This window comes from Aethalodelphis obliquidens, unplaced genomic scaffold (genome assembly GCF_003676395.1).
Source record: "Aethalodelphis obliquidens isolate GAN/ISIS:26980383/991018 unplaced genomic scaffold, ASM367639v1 scaffold51, whole genome shotgun sequence".
In the NCBI taxonomy this organism is placed as follows: Eukaryota; Metazoa; Chordata; class Mammalia; order Artiodactyla; family Delphinidae; genus Aethalodelphis; species Aethalodelphis obliquidens.
The window spans coordinates 7,160,922-7,188,712 of NW_020837995.1; the positions used below are offsets into that span (position 1 = coordinate 7,160,922).

The window sequence follows — 27,791 nt, forward strand, 5'->3', positions numbered from 1 at the left end:
CACAGAGTGTTCTATGTTTTCCTAGTGTCTGGCCTTACATTTAGGTCTTTAATCCATTTTGAGTTTATTTTTGTGTATGTTGTTAGGGAGTGTTCTAATTTCATTCTTTTACATGTAGCTGTCCAATTTTCCCAGCACCACTTACTGAAGAGGCTATCTTTTCTCCACTGTATATTCTTGCCTCCTTTATCAAAGGTAAGGTGACCATATGTGCATGGGTTTATCTCTGGGCTTTCTATCCTATTCCATTGATCTATATTTCTATTTTTGTGCCAGTACCATACTGTCTTGATTACTGTAGCTTTGTATATACAATTTACTTCTAAGAGAGCTGTTTACCTTATTTTTACTGACTCAATAACTATTTAAGACATCTTAAATATTTAACCCCAATCTTGTCAGAAATGTAAAACAGCTGGTTTCTTTATCCTTAAGAATTTTGATTTCCATTAAGCCAAACAATTCTGAGAGGGCATTCTCTAACGAATTCTGACAGTTAACCTCAAAATTCTGTCTTGATATACACCATGCAGAAAAAATAACAAAGGCAGAATAAGTTATTTAATTCCCAAATTCTTTGTTATTTTTCACAGAATGAATCTCACATCTGGAAAAGCTCATGCAATTAAATAGTTTGTCCAAGAAAATTCTATTGGAAGGAATTCCAAATATACACAGTTTTTGCATTGTTGGTTATATCTAATAGAAAGCTTTTGAACACAATATGTTAAGAAAGGAGAGGGGAAAAAATAACAAAACACTTTCCATATTACAGCTTCCTAGGACTTGAATGGACATCTGAAGTCTGCTGGGAATTGCTCCCTGCCCCCAAGTTAGGGCTGTACTGGAACGACTCCAGAATGTTCACTGCCTGAAATATTAAGTAAAGGAACTCTATATACTGACAGTGATCATGTGTCCCAGTGATTCTTTGCAGCCATGAAGGTTTCCTTTGTTCATAACTTGAATCCTTCCTGTTGTCATTTAAGCCCCTTATTTTCTCCCAGGGCACAAGGCCACTAGACAAAGTGACACACTCTGCAGCCTCCTGCTGCTCTCCCAATGTCTACAACTGCACAGCGGTCTCCACCGTGGTGAGTGGGAATTGAAGGGGCCACAGTTCAGAAGAGAGGAGAAGGGTCAAGGTCAAGAAGTAGGAAGTTGCCTTTTCTCGGCTAGAGAAAGCACTCCATGACAATGGCACCCACAAAATTAGCTAACATGTCCCTAATGAGTTGATTGCATGGCCTTGGAGGAATGATTCTTTTAGGCATCTTACTTCCAGTCTTTGGGAGGGACCAGTATTGTGGTCTGGCAGAGGGATGGGGCTATGTCTACTTTGTAGCAGAGATTGGAATGACTCCTGGCAGGAGCTTATCATTTTTGCCTTGTAGGTTTTTCCTGATCTCCCTATCTATGTGCGTTTCTACCTTCACTCCACCATTGTTGTTAACCATCATAGCACTGTGTTTATTTTATGCTTAACATTTATCACAATCTGTAATTAATTTTTTAAAATTGGTTTGTTGCCCCATCTTCACCCAGAAGTACTGTCCAGGGAGGAAGGAAACCTACCTCTTTAATCATCTTTATATCTGTATCACAGGTAGTACCTATAGGTACTCAATAAATGTAAAGAGAATGAAAAAATAAAAGTGTAAACAGATACCATCCATAGGATCAATTTCTCCTCTACTCTGTTGCTTTGGAATACTCTATCCTCTACCCACTCATCCCTCTGCAGCTGGAGCACTCCCCACTCAGGGATCACATTAGCCTGTATTGTCTTTCATCCTTGGAGAACTCTGGACAGAGGTCTCCCTCCAGCCCCTGAATGTGCATACCTCGCTAGTCAATACCTATACCTCACTTGTTTGCGGTTTCTCAGTGTTTCACTTTGAGCACGTCCATAGACTGAGTTTCAGATTGCAAGGCCAGACCACAAAATGTAGCTAATTGAGGCATTATGGAAAAAGAATTTTCCTTCAGGGATGAGTTCTCCAGTCTTGGGGATGATTGCTCCATCCTTCAAGCTCAATCCTTTCCTCTTCTTCTGTAAACAATGAGGGAAAAATGGTCTGCGGTGGAAGATAGAAACAAAGGATTGTGTGGACTTTTGATTATTTTGTAAAGTGGAAGATGAACAAAAAACCATGCAATAACCTTCTCTTTAAGTAAATGATATAGGGAAGAAAAGCTGAAGTTGAAACCAGCAAGTCCATTCTTCAGAAAAGCAAGCTGAAACTTCGGTTTAGTAAATAAAGTCTGCCATAGCTTATTAAGTATTAGAAAGGCACATGGTGCAAGTAAACAAAATAAAATTTGCATCTGAGAGTGATCTATTGGTTAGGGAGTTTTAGTATCATTTTCAGGCACTGACTTAGTTGGTGCGTCTATATTTTCATTTCTTTCTTTGCAAGTTGCAGTGGCTGTGCTGTAGCAGAGAGAACAGGGGATGTAGCACACAGAGGGGACTCAAAAAATCTTTGGTAAAACAACAGATGAAAAATCAAGTAACAAGAGTACTGTCCCAGTATCACTTACATATGACTTTGGGAAAATGATTTTATCTTTGAGAGTCTCAAAATCCCAATTTGTAAAGTGCTTTCCTCGGCCCAGCTCAGAGGTTTGTGATAAATCCAAATGTCATAATGCATATAAATGACTTTATATTTTATAAAGCAGAATATAAATGTGAGATTTATTATTATCATTATTTAGTAAGGAAATTATTATGGAACTCACCAAGTTCTTATTCAATATCTATCTAAGTATATGATAGGTAGTATGTATGGTACTAGATATTGTCTTTTTCCCAATTTCTGGCATTCTGTAATTTTTAAAGAGTAATACACTTTAATTATAAAAATGTAAATGGGATGTGCAAAAAAAAAAATATCAAGCTCTTTACCTATTCCCCTTTCCAAATATACTCTCAGAGACAAACTCAGTCTATTGTTTGATTTGCAATCTTACTCATCTCATATGGTATGTATACCATATAAACTGCATTTATTATTATTTTTCAAAAATGCAATATTATACATATTGCTCTGCACATTTTTAATAAACCATATCTCAGCACTTACAGGTAGAGCTGCCTCATTGTTTTCAACGGTTTCAAAGTATCTCATAACGCTGTTCTCTCCAACAATCACAGCTGATGACTCTAACAGTGAAGCTGATTACATCATTTAGTTAGATTAATGGTGTGGTGGTAGACGTATTGTTTTTCCAGCAGGAGTACTATTTGTGTGATTAGTATCCCCTAAATCCTTCAGCCCCAGAGATTGTGTAATTTCCCCTGGGGGACCAGTCACAGGGAGAACAAACAGCTCTTCTTCCTTGTGTCTCACCTGAATCTCTTCTGTTCAGACACTGTAAGAATGTTTACGAAATAGGATTTGGCAAAGTTTCCTGGATAAAGTATTGGACAGAACAATTAGTCTTGATTCTACCTGATGGCGTGATTTTAGACAAAAGTCACAGCTTCCCAGGATCATACTTCTTCTTTTCACATAACCCCCTCACAGGACTACTTCGAGGCACGGAGACCACACAGGTCACAGCCATTTGGGCACCTCGAGAAAGATGCTTCAGGAATCCAGAAGATTATCTTCATAATTATGAATGCCTAGGGAGCCCACTTGAGTCCATAATCACCTTAGCAACCATATCGAGTAGTTATTATTACCTCCAGTTTAGATGGGAAACTGAAGCTCATAGAAATTTTAAAACTTATCTAAAACCCTACTCCTCTCACGTATCAGTGGAGGGCTTCAAACTCAGATCAGCCCAGCTCCAAACCCTATGTTCATGCCATGGAGGAAACCAAGTCCTCCAGGGTCACAGAATCAAAGCGCTCTCCATCTGGTGAAGGTTTCAGGTGAGGCTCCTGGAATCCTGCCCTCAGGGCTGGTGGCAGTGTTTCCTGTCTAGGGCCTGCACTGAGCCCAGAGTGTGTTCCTCAGGCTGACATGGGTTCAGGGTCTTCCAGAGAAATCAGTGGGGTAGCTACAGACTTTTGTCACGTTGTGGTCATTCTCATTCACACTAGAGTTAGGGAGGCCCCGGCAATGGATCTGAGGCCTCTGTGGGTTCTATAGAGCTTTAGTTCCTCAGACGGGCTTTGCCAAGCACAGTGAAGGAGGCACTGTCCTATTCCCAGGTCGTCTCCTTCTGGGGCTTCAGAAGCTGAGTCTGAGAGTCATGAAGGAAATGTCTGAACCCACAATGGGGGCATTAGAGACAGTGTCTTGGATTAATTGAGACAGATATTTAACTCTTCTCCAAAGATTTCCTGTCACTGAAGGCATGTTCCAAGTTTAAAGGAGCAGAGGGATTCCCAGAGGAAATCTGGATGCTTCAGTAGACCCCCACTGGCCTGTTAACACCGGCAAAGATTCTGAAAAGGGCAAGGACACTGGGTGATCCTTTTGCAGAAGATGCCTCCCACAGAGGAATCATCAGGGATAATTGCATGCCCAAGGCTGCCAAGGTGTCATCTGACCTTTGACATACGAGTATGAGGCTGTATACCCTCAGGTTAAGGATGCTCCAGGCCTGCCTATGAGTGTCAAGGCCTGTCATCCTGGGTGGTTAGGCCTCCAGGCCTCCCAGGCAGTTTGAGATATCAAGGCCTGTCATCCTGGGTGGTTAGGCCTCCAGGCCTCCCAGGCAGTTTGAGATATAGACTTTCCTTAAACTACCACAAAAGTTGACTCCTGCAAGCTGGCACACCCCGCCAGCCACCAGGGAGCCATAGCCACAGTTTTCCCACCTACTCAAACACATCCTTGGAGATGGAAATAATGCACATGGCATCCCACCCTGTACACCCTCTAAATTTGTGCGTGTTGTCTCAAGAACATGCATTCTCAAGAGATGAATGAGCAAAGGACAAAGTTCTCACGTGTATCATTGCTCTCCTGCAATCACTCATTCATTCATCAGCAAATATTTATTATGTGCTCACCATGGACGCCAAAGGCATTCAATAAAAATTAGTAAACCAAGATGTTTGATTTGATTTCAAAATGTATTTAGGACACTTTATGTTCCCATGTTTGTTTCTCACCCCTTCCAATCACTATCCCCATGAGAATATTTACCAATTGGTGACCTGGAGCATGCTCTCAATCTCCCTGGTTTTCCATTTGTAACCTACAAAGAGGGTAGTGTCTCACAGCATTGTTGTGAGGCTTCCATGATTCCATCCATGGAAGTTTATAAAGTGTGACACAATATGCAAAGTTGTTTGTTAATGCTATTAACAATCATGTGTCCAGTACCGTATTTTCCCCGCTTTATCCAATTATATTTACAAAAAAGTAGAGATTTCTCCAAAGAGAGTCATGCAAATCTCTGCACTACTGTCTGTGTCCTTTGTCCTATTTGGCTTTCAAAATATCAAAACAGATACAGGAAATATTGCTTCCACAACTAATTCCTCTTACAGTCTTTTCACCCAGAAGAAAGATCTGTCAAGACCAGTATAAGATGACCTGTAGCTTTTCCTCACCTTTTCTTAGATTCCACCTCTGTGAACAAGAACCATTCATGGGCCAAGCTGGGTGTGCTCAGTTTAGAATGCCAATTCCTGATACTTTTCTTGCACTTCACTACCATGAAACTGGGGCCCTGGAATATTCTCCTGACACATCAGTAAATAATTCAGAGTGGGATAAATCAATATGCTTTGGTCCCCTTTCTTTTAAACCTATCTCAATGGTCTGTAGCTAATTTTTTTATAAAGTGTCTACTTGCACTCGTGATGGAAGATTTTTAAAAATCTCCTTGACAAAAATGAAAGCGTTTTATTGTCTCAACCTAAGAGTTGCCTTTACAGATCATTTTATTATCTTTTTTATTTATTTTCAGAAAGAAGAGATTGGGCCAACTTCTAAAACCAAAATTATTATTTTTCCCAGATGTTTCCCAAATTTAATTGATCTACATCCAACAATCTCATATAACAGATAAATGTTTAGCAAGTTGGACAGTTTTGCAGACTGTCACTTAAAACTGGAATTGTCTAGAAAAGCTTCAAAGAAAAATGACATGGTTTGTTATTGTTTGTTGATGACGTGGATTTTATAACTGACTCTATCCCCTCTTTGTTTTGGATTTTAGTTAAGATTTCAATGACATTTAGCAACTTTATGTTCCTCTCTGCCTAAAATGTTCACCCCACACACACACTTGCCCATCTCTCTTGCTTCTTCTGAAGACAGATGGGCCTGTGGGATAACATGAATGGCTCTCCAATTCTCTTTAGTCGATGGGAAGAGCCAGAAGGATATGGGAGGAAGGAAGGAGAGTGAATTCAGTATCTTCATTTCCCCAGTTCTGTCCCCATGAGGTCACCTCAGGCTGGCTATGTCCCTCAACATAGGTCTCCGGTCCTCTCAAGGACCTCCCTAGGCAGCCTGCCCTAAAACTCTCTCTTCTGGGTTCCCGTGACCTCTTCCTTCTCTCAAACCTTCAGGCCTCTAAGTAAATACTATCTTAAATTTTACATGCAACCCCACCTTTATAAATAAACTCTCCTCAAATTATACTGTTTTGAATTAATCTTTGTTTTTCCATTAAGACTTTGATTGGTACAGACCACTAATTCACATCTTTGCTCTCTTTTATTCTGGTTCCAACTCTCTTCTTAAAAACTTTCTAATTCTACTTCTTTTTAAAAAATAGCCTTAAATATATCTTTACACTATTATATAAAGTATATATAAAGTAAAATAACCTTAAATATATTTTATACTATTACTTATAGTATATAAATATACTTTAACCCTCAGAATTTTCTTTCAATCTCCCCTTTAAGTGAGGTATAGTATAAACAAAACAGACAAACAAGATTTTACTTATTTGCAACATTTCAAGCAACTTCAGATCTTTTCTAAAATGAGGTAGAGATTAAATCAAGGTAGAGGAAAGAAAAAAGGAAAGAGGTGTTCATCATCATCACTACCATAGACAAAAACATTTAATGCTCTTAATATATAATTTAGGCTCTAAAATAAACAATTTACATCCTCCATCTCATGGAAGCCTCAAAACAATGCCATGAAGTAAACACTATTATTTCTCCATTTTACAGATGAAGAAAGTGAGGCTTTGAGGGACTAAGTAATGTGCCCAAGGCTGCACAAGTAGCACTAAGGCAGGAATTCAACTGAATTAAGTCAAGGCTCTATATCGAGATGGTAATAATCATGGTTTCTTCACTTTTTCTATTATGAAATGTTGCCCTTTTTGAAAAGTAATCAGTAAATCACATAATGATTTTTTGGAGCAAACTGTCAAGTAAATATCGATATTTTAGTTTTAAACCCTTCTCACTAATCTTGATCATATTCTTTCTCAAATCCCTGAATCTTGGCTTGGAGTCAACAGCTCTTCTCAGCCATTTGTACTTACGCTATTGACCAGCCTTTCATCTGAGGGTCTCCAAGGGTCCTTTCTCTAAGCTGTCTCCTTTCTTTGTTTTTGATTCAGTTATTAGTGATCTGTTTCCTCTGTCAGGCTATTCAAACTTTTTAAATGACAGCCTTTGGTAACTCTAAATGTAAGAACTGTTCTATTTCCTGCCCTCAAAAACAACTAAAGGTAAAAAAGAAATTTGCTTCTGAAAACATAGATGCTTGACCAATCAGAAGCCAAAACTTCTCAACTTTATTTACTTCTTTTCCCCTTCCCATCAGATTTCTGTCTTACATTAATTTGAAATAAAGATCGAGTTAACAGGAGTCCATGGCAACTGATCTCCTTGAGAAAAACCCTGACAAGGATTCAGCTCAAAAGTACCACAAAGTTTTTAGCATAATTTGGAAAATGCCACTTCATGGTAAAGTACAGTTGACTATAGTTCTAACAAAGTTTTTGAACACCAATTTAAATGGTTTTCATTATAACCTTATTAGGATGATAGATCTAACCCTGAAATTTTGATGGCTAACCATACAGCTTCACTAGTGATAGTCCAGATTTTCCAAACATCTGCTTCTCTTTATCTTTTTTTTTTTTTAATCTCTTTATTTTTCTCATGTTCCCTCTGTGCTCATTGGCTGACCTTGACATCACAGCCAAACCCTAAATCAAAGCATTTTATCATTCTCTATTTTTTCCAAAGAAGGTCCTGAGTTTTTATTATCCAAGTAATAACAGACTCCATTTCTAGGACTTCTTTTCTTTAAGATCCACATCATAAATAACTGGAATATTATGTTGACAAGGAAACTTCTGTTTTACATTTTTGGAAGGAACATAGTCAACAAGTTGAATAGGACCCTGGTTACTCTATGTAAATTGTTGGTGCATCTCCTTTCTGAACTATGATGACAAGCAGAAAATTGGGCATATCTGCATTTATATTATAAATTAATCAAAATTTGATTTTAAATAACACCAAGGGAACTCCCAAATTTGAAAAAAATAGTCAAATGGCCTTGAAAATAAAGAGAATCTGATTAGACATTTGGGAGGGCATAAGGTTCAGGGGTCTCAGAAGGTTAACCACAGAAGGATCACATGGTCCTAAGTAGGGTGTATCAAAAGTGTCTTTCAAACTTTTGCCCCCAAAGAAGTTCAGTGATTTATCCAAGGTCACATACATGGATTTCTGCCCAGGTTAACCTTCCTCCCATTTAACTAGACACCATGTCTGAGAACTGAGTGTCTGACTCATTCTCTTCTAAGCCCTAGAGGGACAAAGTTCTGCAATTCTCCACAGGTATTTTGGCAGTTTCTTGGGACATTTGACACAAATGTCTCATCTCCATTCCTCTCTGAGGAGAGAATGCACTCACTCCATCAGGGACATCAGACCATCAGAGCAAATGATCACTCCCAGAGCAAGATGGTGGCCTTGTGAGATTGGACAGGACCAGTCTACGATCCAGCTTCAAAGGACATTTATTGAGCACCTACCTACTCTGCATCAGGCACTGGGCAGGTTCCTCCCACAGGGACTATCTCCCCCCGGCCAGGAGATTTACATACCTGACCTAACTCTACCACTAATTGGCCCAGAGAACTTGGACTTAACTGAGTATGTTTTCTTTCTACAAAACGAGAAAAGTTACCTGTGCTTCTTATCTTCTAGAATTGTCGTGTGGATCAAATGAACTAATAAATGGCAAACCTTTTCTAAAAATGTTGTTCCTGAACTAAAATGTACATACAGAAAATCTCATAACCTAAGTGTATAGCTTGATACATTCTCACAAACTAAACACACCAGTGTAACCACCAAACAGTCCAAGACACTGAATATGACCCAGAAGCCCCTACCATGCTCCCTAATGGCCACCAACCCACCCAGAGGTAACCACCATTCTGACTTCTAACAGTCTAGATTCACTGTGATTGTTTCTGTTGTCTATGTAAATGGAGTCATACACCATACGCTCTTTTGTGTGTGTCTTTTGTTGTTCAGCATTCCGTTTGTGGATTTCATCCACATTGTGATGTGCTTTTGTAGGTTCTTCATTCTCATTTTGTAGGACCCCACTGTATGAATAGGTAACATTTTATTTATCACTTCCACTGTCGGTGGGCATTTGAATAGTATCCAATTTTGGCCTACTACTAATTATTAACATGCTGGTACATGTCTTTTAGTGAACACATGTACTCACTTCTGTTGGATATACAATGGGCGTGTGTCTGCTGACTCAGAGGGTGTATGTATATTCAGCTTCAGGAGATGATGCCAAACGGCTTTCCAGAAGCCGTTCCAATTTATCTTCCCCTCAGTAATGCCTGAGAAATACCAACATTTGGTATTTTCAGGTTTTTCTAAAAAAAATATAGTTAGATAAATTACTTCTTAGTGAAAACTGGTCACCATTATTTTGAGTGACTGGATCCTTCTTACCTCAGAGCTCACCATATCACCACACATTAAGATTTCATATTCTCATACTATATGTCTGAGGAAATTTTTATTATTTAACTTTAACAAATGCAGCATCTGGATCTATGGAAGTAAAGTGAAATTAGGGTCACTGGATTACACTATTCATATTTATACTATTAGCTAGAAATAGGGCATCCCAAATTTATCTGAGTCTATCTGCAGTAAAATGTTTATTTCTCAACTGGTATCATGCCCTAGCAATAGCTTTTATAAAGAGTAATTTAACTAAATAGCCAGTCTGGTATCTCAAGATGAAGATATTTGTCTTAAAGGGCTTCTTTAGAAGGTGAGTTTTCACAGAAACAGACTCATGGACATAGAGAAGAGACTTGTGGTTGCCTGGGATTAACAGATGTAGAAGGGGTGGATTGGGAGCCTGGGATTAGCAGATGCAAACTATTATAACAAGGTCCTACTGTATAACACAGGGAACTATGTTCAATATCCTGTGATAAACCATAATGGAAAAGAATACGAAAATGATGTATATATGTATAACTGAATCACTTCACTATACAGCAGAAATTAACACAACATTGTAAATCAACTATACTTCGGTAAAATAAGTTTTTTTAAAAAAAGAAGATAAGGTTTCAGTTTGAAGGAGGCTTGTAGATGCCGTGGCCTACTTTCTCACCCTATAGGTGAGGAAACTGAAGACCAGAAAGAGAAAAGACTTGCCTGAGTTGCTAGAGGTACTTAGTATCAAAGCCAAGACCAGAACCTAAATCCCCAGAGCCTTCCTTGACCTCATTCCCTTCCTCTCTGCCTTAAACTGACCAAAGTTTCTTGAAGAGCTGCGGAAAAGATGCCACTGTACAGAAATGACCACAGAGGAAACCCAATACAGACAGAGCAGTGAAGAAGACTGAGGTAAATTCACTGAAGAGAGTGGCTGTGGGCAGGAGGGTCTTAGAGAAGCCAGGTGGTAGGGGTAAGCCAGAGTGAGGGTGGAATATCCAATGGGTCATAGCCTCAGGCTGCCCAAGGTTAGAGAGGAAGGTCACACAAGAATTGTCTCTGTCAATCATCCATCCCCCAGCCTCACCAGCCTTCTGAGAACTTCCTTGGAAGTCTTGGTCTCCTTCCCACCACAGGTTGACCTTCTGTCCAGATAATTCTTTCCATAATAGTCCCTCATCCCACTTCTCCCTCTACCCAAATCATTCCTACACACTCTTCAGCTCTCTGGGTCTTCTATCTCCAGAGCATATATTTAATCACCACGTTATTCCTCCCCCATGCCTGGCACTTGGTAGGTAAATAAATAATAATAAATAAGTGGATGAATAAATGAATGAATGACTATGCTATACAGCATAGTCCTTACATAGTAACAGAGGTAGAAATCCTTGCCTTGGTCCACTCATTGCAGCTTCTTGTTCTTTTGTGGGGAGAAGGCATGAAGAGGGCTTTGCTGTTGTTTTTAAGTAATTTAAAAACTCTCCCCAAGTATTGATCCTAACATGCAACCAGAGTTGAGAACCACTGGACTAGAGTAATTGTTATCAATTCTGGTTGCACATGAGAATCTTTATTTTTTTAAAGAAATAAACATTCAGTTGATAAAATTAAAATGCAATTTTTGTAACTTTTTTTAAATAATTTGAGACTTACATAACAGTTGCAAAGATAGATATACTTTTAACAGTAAGAATAAGTGAGAAAAGACCACTTATTTATAATTATCTCAAAGCCTAGAGTGGTTTTGCTTTTCTACTCTTCTCTGCATACCACTTCCTACCAAGATCACTCTTCATTTGCAAAAAAAAAAAAGAAAAAAACCCAACAAAAACAAAAACAAAAGAGGGGGAAGGGAAGGGAAGGAGGAAACAAAACAAAATAAAAACAGCCCCCATTACAGTATAGCAGAATGACTAGAGAAGAAAGAAGCCAGTATCAAGCTAAGAGGGAAAATATAAAAACAGGGGGATTAAATGACATCAGTGCAGTGGTTTTGCTCGGGAAACAAAGAATGTTGGAATGTAAATGGAGAATTCCTGTCCTGAGGGACAAGTTTCAATTCTGTAACGGTTAATCATGAAAACGTAATAGGGTTTAATCTCGCCAAATAGAGACCTACCCCTAGCCAAGCACAGGTATGTTCCTTTGTATAATAGTTTATTTGCCCCTCCCCTGCCCACTGCCTTCCATTATCACATTGTGAAGATTCTGCCTAGGAAATAAGGCAGAACAAAGCACAAGGTGAGTTAATTGAATTCTTCTGACATAGCTTAAACAGTTCCTCCATCATCAGGCCCTTTAGGTCATATTCAGTGAACGTCCTACTGGTTTGAAGGAGTTCATCCATTCTGCTATTAATATCAGGTGGCAAATGATATGCCAGGAAAATCTGGCAGTTTTTGCTGCTTTGTAAGGTTTAGGTTTAGAATTCAAAGGTAATTACTTTCCTTTTAGCATAGAGGGAAGAAGAACCGAAGTTTAATCTAACAGGAGCTGGAGTCCTGCCCGCTTAGTCCTGTGGATTTGGGCAATTTATTTCGCCCCTCTGTGGCTCAGTGGCCTCATCTACAAACGAGGAGTAATAATAGTACCTACTTCATAGGGTTGTTAATAAAATTTAATGAGTTAAGTATTACATGTCAAAAGCTTGGCATGTAACAAGGGCTCATGATGTGTAAGCTATAATCATCATCAGCTGCTTTGTTTATAAAATTGGTTCTGCTATACCCACTTGTTTCGAAAATGTGTATTCATCCTGACATAACGGACATATCAGGGAACAATTTGAGCATAAAGCAAAATTTAAGTTTGCTATGTGCACCCAGCTCAACTGAGCTACGTAAGAATACAGAAAACACACTTCTGCACATACGTAGTGTATGCCTAGAAATATCTACCAGCTACTGCAGTTCACCATGTGTGTGATGAACCACATTCATCCACATCCATTGTTACAACTTTTGGTCTGATTTCAGTAACCTCATCCTACCCCTTCACAGTAATTCGTCAACTGCCACCTTTCTAACACCCACTTCCACAAGCAAACTTCAATCTTTTTCACAGTAAAGTGCTACATTTATTGTAGAGTTTATGTATTTCTTAACCATTTAACATGCGTAAAACTACATTACCATTTGTATTAGGCTTGTCTTTTTTGTATGTCACTGGTGGAGTTTTGGATTATTGTGCCCGTAACCACATTTTTCCCACAAGCCCTGTGGCTCTTGTTGTGCAATTCTGCAGCGTGCTATAGGAACACATATACTGCATTGTAACAGAACTGACTGTAATTAGCATCTTTGCCACTGCACAGATCATTGATGTGATGAACTGAACTAAAAATGAATATCTTTTCCACTTACTATATTTAAGTAGCATCACAAAGACTACTTTCTTACAATAACTAAACTCAAATAGTATTACAAAACATATGTAAAGATCTTTCCCTAAAAAATTTTAGGACAAAACCCAAGAGAGCTCTTCCACTAGTAGGAAAAGCAGTTTCACTTATGCATAGCCTTATTTCTAGGCCTGATTTCGATGCTTCTTTCTAACTTACTAGGAATCCCTGTCTAGGTTTCAGATTTCTGCCATAGTAAACCCACAAGCTCCCACCTACAGACATACTCGTTTAAGGAATCATTTCTGTGATTTTCCCCATTTCTTCATTCAACAACACTATACAGGCCTACTATGTCCAAGGAGCCAGAGAAATTGAACACAAAGATAAATGAAATACTTCCCTTTACCTAGACAAACTCAAGGTCTTCATATTCCTGACAGAGTTATTCCCAAGAGGGTTCAGCTTACTCATACCTCTGCATTAAATATAAATAAAATTTTAAAGTAATATAGCAAGAACACCTCCTATTACTTCCTTTTTCCTTTTTTCATTCCTACTAAGAGGCATTCACAGTAAAAAGAAACAAAGAAAAGTTTGGACCAAATGGAAAAGAGCTGGCAAAGTAGTAGATTTTAATCCAATCAATAATCACATTAAATGTGAATAATCTAGGGCTTCCCTGGTGGCGCAGTGCTTGAGAGTTCGCCTGCCGATGCAGGGGACGCGGGTTCGTGCCCCGGTCCAGGAGGATCCCACGTGCCGCGGAGCGGCTGGGCGCGTGAGCCGTGGCCGCTGGGCCTGCACGTCCGGAGCCCGTGCTCCGCAACGGGAGAGGCCACAACAGTGAGAGGCCCGCGTACCGCAAAAAAAAAAAAAAAAAAGTGAATAATCTGAACATACCAATTAAAAAGAGACTGTCAGTTTAGCTAAAAAGGCAAAACCCAACTAGATGCTGCCTACAAAGATGACAGCGAAGTTGTAAAGGGGGTGTGCATATTTGGGGTTTGGGGGGTTACTGATTTGGGTGGTAGTTGTACAAAGTATTTCCTTTGTAATTGCCTGTTAAACTCCATTTTATTTACTTGATATGTATATTCCCAATAAATAAATAAAGTTAACTGGCAATCAAAAAAAAAAAAGAGGCATTCACAGTTAACAGCTACTGGCTATTAGCTTTTTTAAAAAAACTAAATATAATAATCCCTTCTGTCAACTCCTTTACTGCTCACAATTAGGCTTCAAATACTTATTTTTTTAAGCTATTTTAGCTTTAATGGTAGATAATTATATATATATATATTTACAGAATTTTAAATAGAATGTTATATGATAAAACATATGTTAAAACAGAACATGAACATCATGTTGAAAAGGAAAGTATGGTTTCTAGAATAGAGGAGACTGACCTTTCTCACATCTCTGTTTATATCTGAACAAGAGAAAACATATGTAATTTGCAAGAGGGTAAGAGGAGGACCAGGATAAGAGGACCTGAATGGAGAACACCTTTCCAGCAGGGGAAGTAGGAACATCATGAGGGGGTCTCCAGGAGACGGTTCCCAAGGGCTTTTTTATACCTATCTGGTTGAGACGACTGAGATCTCATCCCGTGTGAAGGCAGCTGAAGGCACTCGAAGGCCATGGGAGGCACTGTGCCTTCCTGTACCATATTTGTATCATTGTGAAGTTCCAAGTCAACGTGCAAGGTTTCACATATGATTAAAGTGAGTCATCTCTATTAATCGAGCTCTTTCATGAGGCTCCTGGAGTTCAATGTTTCTTTTAATATGACCTTGGATTCCATAGATTATAAATTCTACTTAATTCCTTTAGTCTCTGGTGAAATTAAGCAAGCAATCACCACTTTTGAGTCTTCAAACTTTTGTTAATCCAAAATATGCATTTTAAAATTCTCCCATTTCCCAAGGTTTCAGAGCTGGTAAGGAACACATCTAAGACCTATTCAGCTCCCTGAACTTTAATATTCTGTATACCATATTCTGCTACATGTTAAATGCTAAGTGCAGTGAAGTCCAGAAACTTAAGTGAGTGGGAGCCTTGTTTTAGTTTGAGTGTTTATTGGCAAGTTCCAAGGACTGGGGTAGGCTGTCAGGAAGGAGTCTTGGAAAGCAAGCTTAGTAAACAGGAAAGATAGAACTTCAGTTGGTCCTCATTTCAACGTCCTGCTTGCACGTTTCAAAGGTCACCAAGCAGAATGCCAATCTGTTGGAAATACTGTGTAATATATAAGGACAGAACTGGAAATTAGGACCTAAATGTTGAGAACCAAATATAGTAGGCCTTTCTTCTTAAAGTATACCTAGACTGAGGTTGCTAGAATTAAAACAGATTTTAACCGCAGAAGAATTAATCCAACCTTAAATTTCTGGGTAAAGTTCAGAGCAAAATATGTGCAAAACAAAATTGAGATCATTCCTGAATAACCAAGTTAAACCTTTGAGACAGTGAAAGGAAAACACTGCCTGCCTCCCTCTCTTCCTCCCATTCTCTTTCTGTCTCTCTTTTTATCTCTCTCACACACAAACTCTTCAAACCAATATAAAAAGTTACCAAAAAATACAGATTTTTAAATTATACAAAATAAACTCTAAATACATTTGGAGTGTTGGGGTTTCTATTAATACTAAATTAAGCAGTGCAAAGAATTTAAGCAAAGTTAAACTTCGCTGCCCCTCCAAATGTAGTTTTATAATCGGTATGCAGATGTTCATTAGTAGGAAGAAAGTGCCTAATGGATCAGAAATATTACCTAAAAATATTCAGGTAGAAAGAATGCTTTTCCTCTAACTAAATAGCACTGAATCCCAGGAATCAAACCAAGAGAGTACATAACAGAGGAAAGAAGATCAAGACGCCACTATTCTGTTTGTCAAGTGACCGCTTCTTGATCTCTTGGTTAAGCAAAGTCACCCTTTGCTGCTTTGCATTTTCTCAGACAGTATAAATGAAATTAATCCCATCCAAAGATCCCTGAAATTCACATGCACTTACCTAAGCTCCTAATACCCTGAAGTTTTATAAGCAACACTATTTCATTTTCATTTAACAAGCAAATTGTGTATTAAATTCCCACCACCTGCCATGTAGTGTGCTCTAATGTGATCCTCACTATCACTGCCTGTGGCAGAGGTGGAAGTGGGGAGACACCACTCACTCTGCCTCCCTGAATTTGGGGCTCTCACGTGGCCTTCTAGCGCACTTGGAGAGCAGTCTTTGAGTGAGTTCTGGGAGCTGCCTGGCTACGCTTAGAGAAATAAGTGATCCACACTTCTTCTGGGGTGGTACTCAGGCAGGCACTCTGCTCTGACCACCTAACATTTAACTCCTCCTCTGAAAGGAAAGATGTACCGGTTGGAGAACAAAAATGACCAGAAGGGGTGGCAGAAGTCCTGGATTTAGAAACAACCAGATTCCTGGGGGTTGAAGATCTGTTGAGGCAGACTGCATGAAACCATCTCTGGGAACACACAGCAGATAAAACACCACAAATGAAGCCATCAGTGACCTTCAATTTTGGGAATGAAGCTGAAGGACAGGTCTCATTGGCCTCGACTCAAACCTAGCTCCAGAGTCAACTATCATCTCTCAGGAAAAGAGAAACTTAGACAAAAACAACCTGGGCCTTGGACATTCTTGTCCAAGTAGAGTGGTATGAACTTTCAAAGCCTTCTTATTGCTGGAAAGGTACAGTGGTACTACACTGACTGGCAAGTGTAGACTTCATCATTAAATATCCACCTAAGCCTTCGTTCAGTGCTGAATTAAATGTAGGATTTCCATCGCCAAAGCACACCAGATGGCAAGGCCTGGGTGTTCTGAATACTAACAGTTTTGCTCCAGATAAGCCCAAGGGAGCAGTTATGGCTTCTACCTTAAACTCTCAGCTTGGCTAACTTCACCCTGACTTCTCCATCTTCCTTCTCTCTCCTCTTCTTAACTCCAAGCAAAATCAAAGCTCTTCCCCCTCCAACGCTTGGTTATCTCATTATGAAAGTTTTCAGTACCAGAGGACTTTGGATAGATTTGTCAGGCCCTAGTTTGGCTTGTCTGAGGTCCTTAACTGACAGATTCACATGTGCCCCATTCATGAACCAAACCTGATCAAGATAGAGGCCCCACTAGTCAGTGCTGAGGGGAATTAGTCTTCTGCTGTCAACTAGTAGTTTTCAACTACAGTGATTTTTTTTGTCCACCCAGGCATATTTGTCAAAGTCTGGAGACATTTATGGCTGTCACAACTGGGGGGGTATCAGTAGCGACTAATGCATAGAGGTGAGGGCTGCTGCTGACTATTCCCCAATACACAGGGCAGCCCCTCACAACAGAGAATCACCTGGCCCCAAATATCAATAGTGCTGACATTGAGAAACCCTGCTGAAGACTTAATCCCAGGACTGGTTCATGGAACCCACGCTTACTCTGAGTTAAACTTCACTCTAGCCTCCTATTGTATCCTCCTTGTCAGTCTGATTTCTACCTCATGGGCCTGCCCCATGCTCTGGTTCTTCCCTGCAGGGCCTGAAATCTTGCTCTGAACCCTGCCTGCTTGACTCTGGCTTCACGCTTTGGCTTTCGCCAGAGCCCTACCCTGGACCTTATAATTGGAGTCCTATCCACCTGGACCCACAGAGTCATCACCAATCATTTTTTTAGCGTTTTTGCTGTGAGAATCCCCACTGCCAATCCCTACTTCCTAGATCATACCACAAAAACAGGAACAGTGAAATCAGCCTGATTCACAGCCCCACTGGATGTTGTATTCCGGACTGCTGACTGCCCTTCTCAGGGGCCGTTCCCACAATTTGATCCAGCCACCCAATCTGGGTCTCGTTTCTTCCCCCCCTTTCCCCTAAGTCTGTGTCACTGAGATTACAAAATGACTTGAGGCTGAGTCGACTTCTTCAGGATGCTTTGAGAGAGAGAATAATTTCTAATGGAGCATCACTGAGCACTATACTAAGGGTAACACTCTGCAATTCAGACATTTCCACCTAAGCTTGAGAACCATGATGATTCAGGCAGGATGCTATTCTAGAACAATGATGGCCATTTTTCAGAAGCCACCAAAAGTATTACGTCTTTCACTCTTTCTCTCTCTTTAGTAATTATTTCAAATCGTTACATGATTAGCCATCCCCCAGCCTTCCATTAGAGAAGCAACCCGTAACTATTTCCCTGGAAGGTGCAGCCACACACCGTGCCAGGATGTCATGCTGCTCCCAGGCACAATATTACAAGTATGCCCATGCCTCTCTGGAGAATGTCATTTCCAGGAGAACTCTGGCTTCTTGGCCTCATTCCAGATGCATTCAAAAGAGGAAAGGAGACAGACAAAGCAGTAGATGGAGAGTAGCTGGCAGGAGCAATTCTGTCCACAAACATCTGCATAACCAAGAAATGAGTGCAGGTTTGCAGTACACTAATGTACACCTGGGTGGGGTGACAGCAGAGCAGAGTGGGTGGGGACGCTTGCTTGAAGCGGTTGAAAATCAGAGTCCACCCAACCAGAGCCGAGAGTAATATGTGAGTGACTGCAAGAACCATGACCACTTTGTAGTAAAATCAAGTTATCAGAGTGGGGCTCAAAGACAGTGGAATTTCAACCTTACTGGTTTGGGCCCCTAGTCTTACATTTACACAGCTGCTTCAAATGCTAGTTCTAATGGCTTCTGAAGATGCTATGCAAGGAAGATTCCCAAGAAACAAATAAAGAAGTACCTTAGGCACAGGAAATGATCATCAAAACTTATCCTTCCCGAATACAGTGAAATCAACAACTTTCCCAAGAAATCTGCATCACCAGAAGTCCTTCCTAAAAAAAAAAAAAAAGAAATTAGAAGTGAATGAACACAGCAATCAAACCTAAAATATTGCAACCCTCTGAAAGAACACAGAGATAAAACCTAAAAGATTGCCCCATTTTCAAGGTGCTATCGATCTAAAGTAGTAACTTCGTATTTTTAAAATATAAATTTAAAAAGCACAGCGCCTCCTTTTTAATCCTTCTGGATTCATCGAGACATAACTCCTGGTTGAACATCAGTTGAACACACATGCTATGTAGCTTTTTCAGTGGTGGTGATGAATTTCTCTTAAGCTCTCCAAACCATTCCACATCAACATTCTTGATTTATGTTGGCAAAAAGCAGCTTCCTGGGGTTTCGGTTCCCCCTGAACTCTGTGCCATTGCAGAGCCCATGTGCCCCACGGAGGCAGAGATGCACGAATCTGAGCGGCATGAGTTACTCTCAGGTATCACCAGAGAATGCAAATGGGCTAAGGTGGTGAAGCAACAACCCACGAGTAAACTTTCAAGCTGTAGCTGACAATGAAAATAACACCAGAAGACTTAAAACACACAGGCGATCAAGTAGAGCAGTGTGCTTTTCCTGACTGGGCAAGATCCAGATTTTCCGCTGTAAGCACACTCCCTTATCAGCTCCATTTTCATTGGTTCCAGATTTTTTAGGGATCTCCCAGGTAATTATGAGTTAGGTCCCTATTAGTCGTGTTAATTATATAACGATGCCTAAATTTCTGCTTTTTGCATTGATTGTTTTTCATAGAGTAGTAAAGACTAATCATCATTTGACTGGAATTGCAAATCTTTTTTCCCAACACACTGAGAAGATTTTCAGTGGATCCGACAAGTGGATGTCACAGGGACTGGCAGTCCATGAGTTGGGCCCTTGTGCATTTCAAGGCCTGGGTGTTACCAGCTGCTGATACTTCTTTCCATGTGGAGAATATGTGCCTTATCATTGCACTTCTGGACTGTTTCCATACTTCCATTCACTCTTCCCTTGACAGTACATATAAACCACACCCTCCGATGTCAGCTTTATCAGTCATAAAGATGATGTTTTAGTCTATTTTGCCTTACTCTCTTGTCTTATCTCTCAACTGTGTTTGAATTCGGGCAGAGAAAAAGAGTTTTCCCTAGCATACCCCAACATTTGGTGCATTCACTGGGAACACCGAGAAATTAAATAAATGGCTGGAATGTTGGGGAAGAAAATAAATATGTTCAAAGATCTCGAGGGGCATCGGGCTTTGGATTTTTATGTATGGGAGAGATCTTTGGGTTGTAGAGGCTTTTGTTGGCTCACAAGGTTGCTTGTTGCACTTGGAATTTTTTAAATTCTGTGACACGGAAAAGGGAGCATAAGCTTTAGGCCACACTTGATATTTCAACGCTGATAGATGATTGCAACTTATCCTATGGTTGCTTTATATGGACTGTTTTTCATATGTGGCTCTTTGTTTATGTATTGTAACAGCCGAAAGGAAAGTTGCATGGCCCTCAGCAAAGACACAATTCTCAGGAAAATTACCAGGACAACTGGGCCTCACCAATGTGCCAAGGCACATGTGTGGACATGACCTCATCAGTTACCACCTGCATGGGGCTTAGAAAGGCCTGGACTTTAGTGGGCACGGGCAATCCCACGGTGAAGGCTTGGCCTTAACACACACGTGCTGATGATTCAGGCCCCCCCAGCACATGCTGGTAGGACTCAAGGCCACACACTGAGTAAATGGCCAAGCTAGGATCTGAAAGCAGCCTGGTTTTGCATCAGAATCCAAGTTTTTAACAAGCCGTGTTGGTTTTCTTTCACTGCTGCAACACACTTAGTGAGCTAACACAACATAAATTTATTTTGTTACAGTTCTGGAGGCCAGAATTCCAAAAATGAGACCCACTGGGCTAAAATCAAGGTGTTGGCAGGGCTGTGTTCCTTCTGGAGGCTCTAGGGGAAAATTCACTTCCTTACCTTTTCCAGCTTCTAGAGGCCACCTGTATTCCTGGGCTCACAGCCCCTTCCTCTATCCTTAAAGACAGTAGTAGCACAGCATCTTCAAATCTCTGGCTCTCACACTCTTGTCTCCCTCATATAAGGGCCCTTGTGATTATACTGGGCCCACCTAGATAATCCAGGATAATCTCCCCATTTCAAAATTCTTAATTGAAACTGCAAAGTCCTTTTTGCCATGTAAAGTTATATCACATGTTCCATGGACTAGGACGTGGACATCTTCAGGGGACCATTTATTATTCTGTCTACCACGCCAGCACACATCCACATGGAAATTGCATTTTGGATCATGGTCTTTGACGACATACTAAGCCCCACATTCTGGGAATGTCATTTTTTCTGGGATGATTGCTTTAGGGGGTTGAGGTTTGGCTTCTCTTCTAAACGTGGTGGGTGTGGCTCACCACTGAAAATATATTTTTGAAACTTTTAACCATTAAATCTATGAGCAACCTGGCATTGAACAGTATACTTTTTGCAAGAACCACACTAACCCCAGTGAGAGAAAGCCCGGGCTGCAAACACTGGCAGAGCCCCTTCCTCTGCTAAGGCTGTGGAAACCCCTTAACTCGACACTTAAAGAGAAGAGAATTAGTTACTTTGGACTTAATTCATAAGAGCAATAGAACCTAATTTCAGACTATAATTCCTTTGGGCTTTGTCATCTTTAGACTTAAACTTGTAAAGGGATTAGTGTCTGGATTTTAATTTTTCTGAGAGAATTACAATGGGAGAAATTGTATTCAAATTTAGGCCATCTCCACATTGCTGGCCTTTTATTAAGAGACTTTCTTTCTGCATTTCTCTTTGATTTTATTGCAGAACCTCTGAGAGGTTATATTAGACAGTTGTAGTAGGACAGAACTTGGGAAGGGAAAGAAAATAGGGAGTACATTTTTGGCCTTGGAGTTAATTTAATTAATGCATTGTTCTGACCCATTTCAAGGCCTTCTGGGGCAAACTCTCCTCCCGACAGGTGGAGACCTGCCCAAACCAGCCCTGCTGGGTGACGTGGTTTAAGTTCAAGCAGGATTCGGTGTCTGCGGCCATGGCTGGAAAGTTGGCTGTGGCCGGCTGTTGTAAGCTGGTCCTGTGCTCCAGGATTCCAGGGGGCTCCTTCCCTTTATAAGCCTTGAATGGAGGCCCTGGCATTGTGGCCACCAGGAAATATAGCACATTCTCTGATATTTGGTTTGTTAAGTTAAAAGGTGATACTCTGGACTCCATCTTGCCTATTCCTTTGTCTTCTTTTCGGTTGGATCCAAATTTGGGTAAATCACAGGAGTGTTAGTTACTGGGCTCCCATGAACTTTCCAGCAAATCGTTTTTCCATCTAGATTGTTGTATTAGTCTGCCAACCCAACTCTCTTTTTCCAGGCAATCCTTGCAGGCATTTGAGTTTGCACTCTTTTGCTTAGAACAAGAGATCTTAACCCTTTTTGTGACATGAACCCCTTTGTCAGTCTGGAAAATCTGTGGGCGCTTCTCAAAATAATGTCTTTACAGGCCTAACATAAAACAGAGGATTACAAAGTAAACGAATCATAATGAAACACACTTCTCAAAAAGTGTTGAAAAACAAATCTGAAATATAATGAATATGAATCTTTTTCAGTGTATTCAATAACAAGATCTAGTAGTGAACCAGTAAGTATTATAATTTCAATGCATTGAGCAGCACAAACAATATTTCAAGGCATCTCTAGCCACTGTAAGTAACAGAAATTGTAAATATCTGTGACACCTATTGGTGACAAAGTAACAGGAAATGATCATTCTGATGTGGTATGTTGTCCACCTTCAAAAATGAAAGAAATGTCAAATTTCAGCAAAAAGTTAGTGAAAGTAAATATGCAATATTTTTTTCCTTTTCAAGTTCATGAACTCTCTCCATGGAAACCCAAGTTATTAAACCTGGGCTTAGAGTGGCTGCCTATTGCTTGTCTTCCGTATAAAATTCCAAGTTATCTACTTTCCCTAAAGGTCCTCTATCAGATCTCACTGTAGTTCTCACCAGTCTCATCCTGAGTCACTCCTCAAGGCTGATCTGCTTTTAACTGAAGCAAATCAAATTTTTAACACTGATACACAAAATATTCAGATTTGTAGACACATGTATTTCATTCCTTCAAGTGATCACTCCTGAGCCTTATTCACTAGGCATTCAGTTGTACATGGTTCCTGAGCAGTCTTGTCTACGTGTGTAGGAAAATGCCATAGTATCTCATCTCATTGAAAAGATATGAATATCTGCTGAGTTTTCATAGAAGTGCAAATTCAATGAGAGCAGAAAATTCACCTGTCTTATTTATCACTGTACTCCCAATTTGGGGCATATAGAACCTCAACCAACATTTGTGGAATAAAAAAACCAATCCACTATCCAATGATAAACTCATTTCCTAGTGAAGCAAATATGTACTAAAGAGGATATAAGTTATCTGGGAAACAAGAGTGCATTCTTGATGAAGTTGGCTTTAATGCTTGGAATGTCTATTTCCTTATTATTAGAAAATATGAAGGTTTCTCCTTGCAAATGCTGCTCATACACACAGGGAATGAACAAGTACCTTATTTTTTTCTTAGAAAAGATGTAGTGAAAGTGTGTATCAGTTCTCTCATTGCCTTTAATGGAGAGAAACATAAGTTTTGTATTTGGGGAACTGTTCCAGACAGGGTCTTCATAAGTACCTCCTACTGTGACGTTCCAGATACTTTAATAAGCATTTTTGCTCAGTGGATCATGTTAACCTTTGCTCCTTTCATATTACTCAACAGCTCAGGACTCCACTATTTTTTCCTGAAATATATGAATACTTTTTTAAAACATAAAAAAAATCAGTTAAATTTTATCTTAGGTTTTAAAAATTTGTATAGTAGAGCAGTTGTTTCTCAATGGTGGTTGTTTTGAATGGGGGTTGGCATAAATGGAATTGTTTTCTGAGTGGTAGTAAAATACAACATTAATATATCATAATTCGTTTTTTAAGACCTTAGATTGTTTTTCCAACTGAAGACTGAGCTCTATCAGTAGGTAGTGAAATCATTTTAGTGGGTCACAAATATTGTTTCTGAAAGTAAAATAGAATAAAGTAGAAAATATCAGAATGCATTATACATAGTAAGTAATGTTCGATAAAACTCGTGTGTGTGTGCGTGCGCATGCACGCGCGTGTGTGTTTACTAAGGGGCAATCTAAATGTATTTCTGACTATGGTTCATGGTCAAAACATTTAAAAAAACATTAATTATGATCATTTTATTGAGCTTACAGATTAAGAAAAAACTGTGGCCTCAATACAACCCTGCCTAAGGTCAAAGGGTTTTGGACAATTTAAGCAACATTTTATCTCTGGACTCCAATTCCAATCCAATGCTCTCTTGAAAATAAAAAGGACTTTATTTTTGTTTGTTTAGATTTTTTGTTTTCTTCTGTTTTCTCCACAATGAACCACAGGAGATCCATGAATCTAAGGAGGATCTGAGGAGGACCTGACTGCATCAGTCCCCTGTGTTATGATCATATTCTGCTGCATGTCGCTGGCCATCTCAGAACAAAGAGGAAGAATCAGCACCTCAAGACGATAATTTTCACAATAGCTGAAAAGCTCATTCTCTCCTTGAGCCCAGAGATGATCTCCCGCTCTATTCTTTGACAAGCAGCAGACTGTGGAAACAGGGCAGTGTTTTTCCAGAGATAAACAAGGTTAATGGATATTCCATGATGGAAAGCTGCCCGTTCTAGATGCTGCCAGCTCGCGTTCAAAGGAACTTAGAGAAAGGTTGTCCGGCTTTCACTCACGTCACCCCAAGGCTTTAGGTTACCCAACACAGGCAATAAACATACTACTTCCTTGTTTTCCTGACTGCCTAAGCTCTTTAATGGGGAACTCTGAACTACAGACCAGCTCCTACCACCATCTAAGGTCCCATGTAGCAGGGTCCTACTGGGTCATATGCTGTGACTTGGTCAGGAGCATCAGATCCCAACATGTTAAACTCAAGTGGAAATGGCAGAAATAGGCAAGCCCCTCCCCATTTTTACACTGTTTGAAAATAACAATAGTTATAGCCAAGATACATGAAGTTTCCACTGGAAAAAACAAACAAAAAAAGAACATTGATAATGCACTTAAATCCATTATTACTAAAGAAGCAGCATCCAACAGGTTGCAACTCATTTATGCCCTCAGAATGAATTAGGTACCCAAACTACCACACTACATCAGCCAGAGGTTTATGGGAGACCCTCTGGGTGATTTTGCTTAATGCCTAAAAAACAAACAAAGCGTTGACCTTTTATAAAAACTCAAGTCTACCTATCCAAATAAATCAGATCTCTGATAAGAAAACTCACATTCCAAACATTCAAACCACAGCCATGAATATAAATAAGAGAAAGAGAAACATCCCAATTATGCTAAATCTTCCATAAGAGTTACCCCTTACCTATAATCCCCAGATTGCATAAATCATGTAGCCTTGAATTAAAATTGGCCTGTAAGTCCAAGGAAGACCTGAGGATGAACAAAAATTCCAATCGATCTTGCTCATTGTGGCTATTTTAGTAGTCCTGAGGAGGTACTCACTAAATCTTTGATAAATGAATGAATGACTCTGCTGGTGGGAACTGAAACAGATCAATATGTGTGTGAACCTAATATTCATTTTGCAGATGGGTTAACTGTAGGCAGGCTTATTTCTTCTAACTCTTTGCAAGGCATAAATAACTAACAGGCCAGTATTAAGGTGCAATCCAAACTTAACCCCACGGAGATTTTGTTCTGCTTTGTTTTGTTTATTTTTTAAATCCTCCTTGGAATTTAATGAGAAGACAGAACAATTTGCATGTTTTGCAATTACGCAGGTCAGAAGACTAAACAGAAGAACCTTCCCATTAGTAGATACTGACCCTAATGAGTTAGGGCTTGACCATGCTTGTTTTTGAAAGCCCACAGAACTTTAACCAAGTTGATGTGGAACAAAAATTGATGCCATCTTCAGTATGACAGTAAGGGCCGGTCTTAATTGGTAATGATGTTACCACTTCTTTCATTCAACAGTGACTGAATACTGCACTAGTCCCAATAGGGTAGGTTATGCTGCAGTAACAAATGTCACCAAATCCCAATGCCTTATCCCAACAAAGGTATGTATCTCAATCACACAAAGTATTCTGCAGTTCCAGTGATCCACCATCAACTTTTACCTTTCGATAACATGGGTATCTAGGTCCAAATTGACACCTTTTATTTATATAGGGTAATGTGACTAGCTGTGAACCAAAATGACAGGTGTCAGTTTGGGCTTAGTTATTTAGAAGTGGGGATGAGTTCTAACCTTTCTCTCTTTTCCGAGTACAGAAACCTTAGAGATGACACATTGAGATAAAGGTATCCCATGATGGAGGTAGCCTCGATAGGATCCTTGCGAAGTACTAAACGGTTCTTTCATAGCTACTGTAGGCAAGAAAATGAGATAAAGGCTGAGGATGTTTAGGCAAACAAAAATGTACACACACAGACACTGTTGGGATTTGTGCCATTCTAGCACTCTAGCATCCTAGCCTTTCATTCATCCATCCATTCATTTATTCTCTAAGTGAATCATTCATTTATAATACATTTATTGAATACCTATCTGCCAGAATTTGTGCTTGGTGATGGCATAAAAAGATGACTAAAAGTGATCTCTTTTATCAAGAAATTCATAGTCTAACATGCGAATTAATGTATAAATACTATTAAAACCATAATTCAGTATAAGGCCAGCTATGATAGAAATATATATTAAATATAATAGAAATACATTCATTCATTTATCCACTCAGCCAGCAAATGCCACACACCACGCTAAGCAGAGAAACTAAATAATTTTCACTGGCTACAGTGAGGAGGGAATTAAAAGAAATGATATTTGAGTTGATCACTAAAGGACGAGTATGCGTTTCCCCTGAACATGACAAATCTTTATTTAGATCTTCAAGTGATAAAATGCACCCAACTATTTTTTGCTACAGAATCTAACTGTTGAGAGTACAGGCTCGAGTCAGGTGCCTGGTTGAGACTATTGACTTCTTTCTGTATTAGCCGTTTATTAGCTACTGACAACTCTGGTCCTCGGTTTTCTCACTTATAAAATAACAATAATAAAAATACCTATTACATAGGGTTGTTCTGAAGCTAAAATAAGAAAACATATTAAATTCTCAACATGAAATAAGTAAGTATTGGTTATTATTTTCCCCAAAGAGGAAAGAGTATGCTAAGACTGCACTATCTATAATGCTATTGCCAACTGGATCAGTTTCCAAATAGATTCCAACCTGTGTTTCTGAACAGCAGTAGCTGAAAAAGATGAGCAATGTTTCCCACTACTCTCTGAGCAACAATATTTACTATTTTTATCCTGTGTTATAATGTAAGCTGTGGGATACCTGTGGTGTGAACCATGGGGCCTTGTGAGTACATATTGATTGATGAGAGGTGAAGTTTGAGACTCTGAAACTGAAAAATCCTCTGCCTAGAACAACCTCCAACCATTCTGTTACCCTAACCCTTCTTCCTCTTTTGGTGTTAGCTCAGCTATTACCTCCTCTAGGAAGCCTTATCTTGCTTACCACACCAACAAGCCCTTCTTATGCTCTCCTGCCCCTGAGCTTCCCTATAGAAACACTTAAAGAGACATATTAGCCTGTTGACTTGTCTGCTACTCACACTCA

General features: G+C 39.6%; 1 long non-coding RNA gene across 4 annotated transcripts in view; it reads right to left on the reverse strand.

Annotated features, from left to right (window-relative positions):
• Window positions 1-27,791, reverse strand: part of LOC113607992 (uncharacterized) — a 665,100-nt gene that overhangs the window by 532,570 nt on the left and 104,739 nt on the right. For all 4 annotated transcript variants that reach the window (XR_003428175.1, XR_003428172.1, XR_003428171.1 and 1 more), the window contains one exon: window positions 18,972-19,065. This is a non-coding gene — a long non-coding RNA (uncharacterized LOC113607992). The remainder of the gene's footprint in view (window positions 1-18,971; window positions 19,066-27,791) is intronic.